Raw genomic sequence first — 9955 nt, 5'->3', positions numbered from 1 at the left:
AACTTTTTAAGGTGTTGATGAAGAGCAGATCATTAGCAAGGCTTTATGTGAGATCAAACCATGGTTTTGGTGATCCAACTATTTATTATGATAGACAACCATTTGAGACTAGGAAACTGAGCTCACACGGATTGAACTCTTTAGTGTGAGTTTATTCTTCCCAACTACCTTCCATGATTGAGACGACTAGTTTAGGTGTTGATACAGATTCATTATCTGTCGAAGTATATTCTCCTTACAGAGTGATGTGCCAATTTGGATATGATTAGCTAGCTCCACCTAAACCCCCTTTTCTTGAAAACTTTTCCTCTTGCACTTTCTTATTCCTTTTTGGTATGCTCAATCGTACTGTGGATAAATTCAAAAACTGTGTTGTCCTAACCTTTGATAGAATTGGTGCTTATACCGCTGATGGGTATGTTTATTGGGGAGATTATCTTCAGGAATAGACTTCATTCGTCGCACTTGATCCTAAGGTGCACTTGCATGTTCCTTCCATCAGTAATAATGACATGTCACTTCATTGATTAGCTCTTAAGAGGAACAAAACCCTTTGTTGAGTAAGCTTGTTTCTTGCTTTTCTTTATCTCCCTTTTCACTTCATTTTCGTGTAGATATTTGAACTCTCTCTTTTTTTCTTTTAGGAAGAAACAATTCCAAGTGTAGAAGTGGAATGACAAAGTATCTCAGAGTCTGAGAGTAAAAAAGAATCATGTGACCACACAAATAACCATGAGTCCAGTGATAAGTTAATTGAGGAGAGGTTTTTTAGACATAAACATCAGAGTTTGGGAGGAGAGGTAGATGGTAATGCTATATAAGGAGGTCTGATAGATATGATCGATTTCCTACCCTCTACTATACAAAGTGTTGGTGGAGATGAGGTGAATGACATTACAGGAGTCAGCGATGGTGATGTGGATGCTACTACTAAAGTTAGTGGTGATGATGTGAATGTTGCTACTGGAGTTGGTGATGACGATGTGGGTGCTACTACTGGAGTTGGTGGTGATGATGTGAATGCCATCAACCAAAATGATTAGAGTGCTATGGGGTTTGGCTTTGGAACATTTCAACATAAAAATGAAAATATCATTGCTGAGAGAACCTCTGGAGTTATTGGTAGTATTTAGAACAACTTTGGAATCGATGCTTTTTTTGGTGCTACTCATAACATTTCGTCTTTCGAGGGAATTTCGAATGTTAGTCACAATTCTTCTTCTTCTAAAGGTGTTCTGAATACTACTTGCAATTGGTTCTTCTTTAGGGGTGTTTCAGATTCTACTCGCAATTCTTCCTTTTCTCTTACAGGTATTTAGAATAACTCAAATATCATTTGTTTAAATATTGTTATGCTTCTTTCTTACTGCTCATTGTATGCCATCTTTTTTTTTTCTTCAGTGGTAGAACATAGAAATGATGCTTCTGACACTCATTTGGAACACTTTCATGGCATTCCAGTCATGCCACAACACTTGCAACTATTGGAGTATGTCTATAAAGTAGAAGGTGAATTTTGGCATTTTAAACACAAATTCTTAAATAAAGGTATCATGAATAGTTTGGGTGCTGCTTTAGAGATTACTTCCTCCTCATGGGCAAACATTTCTTTTGAAGAATTACAGAAGATGGTGGGTCTTACGAAAGATGTTCTCTTCTCTGATTGTCACATTAAATGCCTTGACACTTGCATGGCTAACGCCCAAGGATACATTATGACAAAGGTTGATAGCCTAACACAGAGGCTGAGATAAAAGAGCTTGACGGAAGGAAGAAGGAGTTGCAATGAAGATTAGATAGCCTCTCCAATTTTAAGAATGATAAATCCTCATGTCCTCTGAATTTCATACTTAACTAGCTTTCCCTTGTTCTTCTTTTTCTGATTCTCCAAAGTGAATATTTACTTTGTTTTCTTTGTGGTTTTATTAAGCTAATTGGTTTCGTATTTCATTCTTTGCAATCATATGATTGTTTCACAAGTATTGCTATGTGCAGCTGATAACTTTCGGATATAGAGCTATTTGAGCTTAATTTTGATAGTAATTTAGCTTAGTTCTTGTAGTAATGTATAGAAATTAGTTGATTTTATTTAATTATTTTAAATTAGTTAGTTTAGGTGAGTCAGTCTAATCTTAGTTAAATTTATGCTTAATTTGGTGTTAATATGGTTAAGATAGGTTGTTATCGATTTATTTGTGCTTTTGTAGGTGTTTGATGAAAGAAGAATTTTAGTGAAAGAACGAGAGCAATTTTAAGGTGTAGACTTCCACTGCATATGTTTTAGTATTTTGGTCATAACTTTCTTTAAAACACTCCAAATGAAGCAATTCTTGGACCATTGGATAGATAAGAGAAACATCTACAACTTTCATGTTTACCACTTCACCTAATTCGGCATGGAATATGGTCACAAATCTTTTTGAAATTGATGCACTGTAGTAGTCCTAGAGTAATTACGATTTCTGTTAATTAATTGGGCAAAGCTACGATTCACATAGTCTGGTAAGGAAATTTCAGCTGAAATTGACTTCTTTCTCCACCCAACTTAGCTTAACTTCAAAGCCTATAAAAATAACCATTTGAAGGACTTGAAAGGGAAGAAAAAGAAACACCAGATTAACTGCTGAGAGTCAAGCCACAAGAGTCATTGAAGCTAAGAAGAATTTGATGGATTCAAGGAGATTTGGAGATCAAGAATACAACTCTTGAGTTTTTCTATCTTTGCTTTTATTCTCTTATTTTCTTGTTTTTGTTTTTAATGTTTAAACTTTATTTAATGATGATGTGTGACTTGATAGAGAACTGAATTTTTAATCTCTCTTTTACTTATGTTCAATAGATTTAAGTTATTTATTTTATTCTATTCTTAATGCTTTTAGTTGACTGGCCACCAATTAGATTGAACTGGAAACCTAGGTTAAACCTTGACAAAAGAGATTTTTGTAAACATTGAATAGAATAGTGTATGATCGAATACACTTAGTTGATTAGGTGGTTTGATTTGCATATAGGGTAGACATACATCTATAAGCGATACGTAGCTCTAATTAGAGCACAAACTTAATAAATCTTTCTTTAATATAATTTGTATAGACATATAGTAAATTAATTATGAGAGATATTTTATAAAAAAACTCGACAGAGACTTGTAATTAATTTAAAACTCTAGGTTAGCAATTTAATCCATTAAACTAAGTTAAGAGAGAGAGATAATATTCAGATGAAGTATTGAGGGATATCATAATCTTATGCCTGTTAATTACTAGAAGTAAAATTTGTTGATATATTAGTTTTAGTTTTTAGTTTTTCAATTTAAATTTTCTTTTTTAATTTTAATTGTTTAGATAAAATTAAGATGATTTAATTTTAATAATTAATAATAAGGCTTAATTCAATTCTCCATGGGATCGACTTTACTCATCTCTATATTATCTTTGCGATACGTGCACTTGCGTGAGTAAAAAATTAAACAACAGCTTCCAATATGGATTCTCAACTTTATATTCGGGAGAATAATCCTCAACCTAATAGGAAAGAGAATGACATAATACGTGAGCATTGAAAGCTGTGACTTTTTTGTGAATAGAAAACTATGGCCAAGAAGTGAAGGGAAAAGTTTACGGCAATTAATATTAAGCCAAATTATGAGCGTTAAAGCTTGTGGCTAAAATATGAATCATATGGTGAAAGTTTCAAGCATAAAACTTTTGACCAAGTGAAACAATAATATTACAGCCAAAAGAAGAGTGATAAAGCTTGCGGCTGAAAATGAATTTACTTTGAATGAATTTACTTTAACATATCACAAGATAACTAAAATGAAAGCGATAAAGCTGCGATTGATAATGCATTCAAAGTAAAAAAAATACAAGGCAATAGGCAAAAGCTGATTCTAAGAAATCATTCATAGAAGAGATAGATAGTGGATAGTATTGTCATACATGATACTTCTTAATGTATTGAAAATTGACTGGTGCTGTAATAGTATTGGTCTTTGGATTCATTAGCATGCAATATGCACTCTCGTTCATCTCATGGACAACGTATGGTCCTTCCCACTTTAGATTAAACTTAGTCGCTGATGTTCCTCTTCTAATATGTTCTGTTGCACGAAGTAGTAAGTCACTTTCCTCGAAGTTTTTTTTCCTTACCAACTTATCGTATGCTCTACTCAACCTTTGTTGACATGTGGAGAAGTTTTTTTTGGCTTTATCCCTTATTTCCTCTAACGTTTCCAATTCCATCATTCGTGAAGCATCATTGTCCATCTCAGCATCCAAGGCCAATCTTGCTAATGGAACTAGGATTTCTGCAGGTAGAATAGCTTCTGTCTCGTATACTAAAGAGAAAGGAGTAGCATTAGTAAGTGCTCGCTTGGAAGTTCTAGACACCCATAGTGTCATAGGAATAGCATCATGCCACGTCTTAGGATCGTCATGTACCATTCTACTTAGCACTTTCAATAGAGTTTTGTTAGTGGCCTCAGCTTGACCATTCCCTTGAAGGTAATACAGGGTTGACTTCACATGATCGAGATCATAAAGGGCTAAAATTTTTTTTACACTAGAGTTAACAAATGGAGTACCATTGCTTGATAGGATATGCTTGGGTAATCCAAATCTGCATATGATGTTTTCTCTAATGAAGTTGGCCATAGTTGGTCTTATTGCTTTCTTCAAGGGAATAACTGCTACTCATTTAGTGAAATATTCTGTTGTTGCAAGTATCCATGTATGTCCCTCTTTTTCTTTCAAAGCGTTTTCTTTTTCGTCCTTGTTCTTTTTCTTCGAGATGTTTCCTTCTCCTTTTTGGGAGTATTTTTCCCATCATGGAAGTGGAACATTTATAGGCCTAGCTATGATAGTTTCACCTTCCTCTGTTAGTTCTTCAAAGAAAGAAGCTTCAGTGTAACTTACGTCATGGCATTCAAATGGTGCCTTGGTTGTTGGAATGAAAATTTCCTTCCCTTTCCAGTAACCTTTGAGACATTGGTGGCGTGAGGAAGAAATGATATTGTGAGTGTGAACAAACTTTCTTCCAATGAGGAGGTGATAGGCCACATCAGCTTCAATAACATGGAAGCAAGCCTAGTCTTGAATAGGTCTCATCTTGAAACTCACCATGACTTGTCTTAGAGTTTTAATTTCTTTGTTTTCGAAGGAAGTGATAGTTATAGGATGGAGTAAACTCCTTAAGTCTATATTCATAGCTTTCAGAGTAAAATGTGGCATAAAGTTTACTGAGAAACCATCATCAATGAATGTTCTTCGCATTGGGTATTTATTGACATTACTCTCCACATAGAGTGGATTATTGTGATAGGGATGTGGTGTGCACATATATGCTTTTGTGAATGCTATGGAATTCTCATATCCACTTATCATCTTCTTCATAGGTTGTCCCACCAAGCTACATTCCCCATTCTGTAAACTAGCTATCTTCACTAACATTGTGGTTGCCTTCTTCTTTGATTCATCTGAAAAGCCAAGTTGATCAAAGAAATGTCTACAGCTATGTGTCTTTATGAGTGAGTTGGCAATGGACGATGTAACCATAGTAGCTGCACGTGTATCCTCTTCTTGATTGGAAAGTGGGGTAAGCTCTTTCTAAATACCGATCACTACACTCACATGTCCTTTAGCATTTGATGAGCAAGGAGTGGATTATTTTGAATTCTATTGTTTCTAATCAAGACTTTTCCTGCTTGTGTTTTTTTGTGAAACATCTTGTGCATGTTTTTGCATTCTGCAAATGGATGACCCACCATATGATGGTAATCGCAATAGCACATATTGGACTTCTCTTTTGCCATTAGAGGTCTTGATATGTACCATAAATTTATTTACTTGTCTTTAATCCATTCTTGAAGAAGTGCCCTTACTCTATCAAGAAGAGCTAAAAATAGAAAAGGTATAACAATATCTTCATCTTATATTTTCTTAAGGGCTTTTTGGCCTTAAGTTTTCTTGAGGTCCTTTTCTTTCCTTACCTTCTCTTTGGATTGTGTTCACAGTCAAGGTGTTCCTTCTGTTCAAATGATATTAGCTCCTTTTTGCCTAAGGACCATATTCTTAGTCGATAGTGTAGTTTCAACTAAAGTGGCAAAAGTAGGAAAAGGTAAGTTTTCCAAATGCACCTTATATTCATCAAACATACCTTGGATGCATACTTTGACTAGCTCCTTCTCATCATAAGAATCTTATATATCCAGTACACGTTCCCTGAACTGTTGAATGCATTCCATAAGATCTTTTGCCTTCTGATGTTCTCTCCCTAAGTCAATAAGGGTCACCTTTTCTTGGGTAGAAAAGAACTTTTCTCTGAACATTCTACACATTTGGTACCAAGAGTCAACTGAGCCGAGAATAAGATTAAAATGCCAGGGGTAGATTTTCTCAATAAAAGACTTAGAGAACTCCTTCAATTTTAGATCGTCGTCCAAGCCTGTGACTCCCAAGGTTTTTACAAACTTCATGATAGGTTCTTAAGCATCACCAGTCTTGCCATTGAATTGTTTGAATTTTGGGCTAGTGTAATCCTTGGGGTATGGCTTAGTGACTACTTTAACAGGATAAAGTAGTTTCAGATCAAACTCTAAAAAGTTGAGACTCTTATTCTTTTGATCGAGTAGTTTCTCCATTTATTCCTTCATGACAAAACTTTGAGCACTAGTGGTAGGAGTTACTACGATGGGATTGCCTACAATAGAGGGATGAGTGGTATTAAGGAGTGGGTTGGCACTGCTCTCTCCATTTTCTCCGTTTCTCATTTTTATTGACCACATTAGCAGCATTTTCTGCTGGCATAGGTCGAGGTTGAAACATTCTGGTAGTTAAGGATGCAAATTAGTCAATGGTCTCCATTTTCCTCTTGTTGTTTTCTTATAAGACTTGCATTCTTTCTTGGGAGGCTAATAATTTTCATGAGCTCTTGGATATAAGTAGGGATGGGTATTTATTGGTTGTCGAGAGAGCTCTCCATATCTTCAAATAGAAATTCCTAGCTAATTTCACTTATTACTATCACTCTTTCCTAGTGGAGTCACAAAAAAGTAGAAGGCTTTTTTGGTTAGGGAGAGAGGACGTGTTGCAATGAGTGAGTCGGGATACTCTAGAGGCAGTAGAGAGGAAGACTATAGCAGTCCTTGAAGCTTAAGCGCTTTGGGTGGCAGGAGGTAAGGGATGAGAAAAGGTGGAAGAAGCGACAGATAATGACGAATGGGAAAGGATGAAAAGAAAGAATGCTTGGAGGAATCTAGAGAGAGCTTTTAGGGTAATCTTTGCTGGGTGTTGACTCTCTTCTCTTTACCTCCCAACCTCTTATTTATATTGCATAGGAGCACATTCTTAGGAGTAGTTAGGAGAGCACGTTTAATCATGAGAGAATGTGCTTATCATGGAAGAGCAGTTAAAGAACGTTTTATGAGATATTAAAAGAATGACAATGTAGTTGAGTGGTGGGCATAAGTTTTGAGTAATGGAATAGTGACACTTGATAGTGAGTCACGTGTATTTTTAAGGAGTAAGAAAAACGAAGGGGTAAAGCACATGTACTTCAAGGAAAGATTAAAAGGAACTTCTCTTAACAATCTTCATATCTGAGCCACCAAGCCAAACTCTAAATATCCCAAATGTGAAGGTAACTTATGAACCTTACCACTTGTTCTGAGTTGCTTTCACTTTCCTGTACAAATAGTTGTTCTATGGTTGTTCTTGAGTGTTTCTGCGCTTGGAACTCTTTTGGGCACTTCTGTGCTACTAACGCCTTTGAGCGCTTTTGCACTTAAAACGCCTTTGGGCGCCTCCTTGCTTGAAGCACCCTAGGTACTACCACACTTGGAACACCTTTAGGCGTTTCCACCCTTAAGGTGTTTCTGTGCTTGGAACACTCCTAGACGCTTTCTGCTCTTGGAACACCCCTGTACACTTTTATGCTTGAAAGACCCCTAGATGCTTCCACACTTGGAACACCTCTAGGCGCTTCCATGCTTGAAACACATTGTGGGCGTTTCCACGCTTAGGGCATTTCTGCGCTTGGAACATCCTTGGGCGCTTCCATATTTAGAGCACCCCTGGTAACTTCCATGCTTAGAACATCCCTGGACGCTTCCACGCTTGGAACACCTCTAGGCCTTTCGATCCTTAGGACATTTCTACCCTTGGAACAACCTATGTGCTTTGCTTTTAGAACGCCCTTGAGTGTTGGAACACCTTGATATAATTTTCCTATAAACAGTACTTTAAAATTAATAATTAACCAAAATTAAACATCTTCAAACAATGCGTTTAATTAAGTTTTTATATTTTGCTGATTTTATCATTAAATTTTATCAATCTATCCGTATTGATTTTTCTTCATTAGCTTGTTCAAAAGAGTGAACATTATTTGATCAAATTTTATATATAAATAAAATATTTTTAATTAAATTTTTTTATAGCTTATTGATTTTCTCATTGAATTCTTTCTATTTATCAAATTTAAATTTTAAAATTAATTTTTATTTGATCACTTTTTAAGATGGATAAAAAAATTTGAAATTTTCCATCCAAAGACGATTAAAGAGTTGAAAAAATATAATTGCCTTAATAATTCGAATAAGATACATAAAGTGTTTATTTATAAAATTTACATCCGAATATTTACAGTCTTTTCTATTTGCTTCACCACTACAAATTTCATACCATTTAGAACCCATATTTGATGCTGCTAAAGTGGATGAAGCTGAACATACTTAAATGACATCAGATTAGGTAAACTCTACAACCTGCAATAGGTGAAAACGACATTTGTCACACATAATAAATGGTTTACAATTCTACTTTTCAAGCCCCTTGTGGAAGTCGAATTACTGAAGTCAAGCATAAAATAGATTCCAATTTGAACCTAATGACATATTTCTCTGCAATGTTGTCCTCACTCTGTCCCTCTTGAATTTATCTTAAAACGTCACTTCTTTTAAGAATTAACTATTTTCAAGATAGGAAGGTTACCTCCTCTCATTGGGTAACCCAAAATCATAAGTACCAAAAGCGAAGGACCCTTAATTAATTTCAATCCTGTTGAAGTTGTTTGACAACCTACAACATGCAGCATCACTATAGAGATCCGCTTCCCTAAAACCAATTAGTAGGTGCTTTTACTGATGGCAAAAACTTCATTGACATGGATCAATTATTTAAACAAACCACTGATCTCAATCAGATCATGAAGAATGTTGCCACTAAAATTATAACTCCAGAAAAGGAAATATTCAACAATGGAAGAATTGGCACATACGGCATAAGGGGATCAACACAAGACAAATTGCCCCCATTATCAGACAGGTATCCCCAATTCAGATATCTTCATTATCCTTTTGTCAAGTGAAACCCTCTGCTGCCTCAAAAGAGATGCCATTGAAGCAACCTAATATAAATGTGAAAAGAATTAAGACACGAAGAAGCACTTTCATTCGAAATTCTTCTGTCAAAACCAATGAAATAATCATGATGGTGATGATGATGAAGATGATGAAGAGAATGTTGGACTTGCCTCTGCTCGTAGTTTCAATGCCTCCCTGCCAGGGATCTCTCGCAGCCCATCCATCAAATCTATACAGAACATTAAAGAAAATGTAAACATGATCACAGCATCCCATCACAATTTAAAGGTTACAATCAATAAAATCTAGAAGTTCCCTTCCTTGACCCATTTGACAACACTTTATGCTACATTTGTGGCTACCTATCTGATCTGCTGATGGATACAATTCATACTTTTTCTGAAAGCAACATGCTTGACCAGACATCTATATAAGTTCTACTATCATTTTAGTTAGCCACAGGTCAGAAGGACATTATAGGAGAATGGAAACCTTGTTGAAGCCATGCTAGAATACATGCAAAATTTCAGTTTATACACTTCCTATTACAATCCTTATATAACTGTAATACGGAGATAATTGGGAAAAGAAGAA

At 35.5% G+C, this 9955-nt stretch overlaps 1 long non-coding RNA gene across 1 annotated transcript; it reads right to left on the bottom strand.

The window, feature by feature from the left end:
- Positions 1 to 9017: 9017 nt before the first annotated feature.
- On the bottom strand, positions 9018 to 9790 carry LOC149527423 (uncharacterized). Its single transcript, XR_016351009.1, has 2 exons — positions 9532 to 9790; positions 9018 to 9405 (listed from the first exon to the last, which is right to left on the bottom strand). It is a non-coding gene; the product is annotated as an uncharacterized LOC149527423 (long non-coding RNA).
- Between the last annotated feature and the right edge of the window lie 165 nt (positions 9791 to 9955).

Source organism: Theobroma umbraticum, unplaced genomic scaffold (assembly GCF_002168275.2).
Source record: "Theobroma umbraticum cultivar Fairchild unplaced genomic scaffold, ASM216827v3 scaffold_95.0, whole genome shotgun sequence".
In the NCBI taxonomy this organism is placed as follows: Eukaryota; Viridiplantae; Streptophyta; class Magnoliopsida; order Malvales; family Malvaceae; genus Theobroma; species Theobroma umbraticum.
This window is presented reverse-complemented; position numbering and strand designations above follow the sequence as displayed.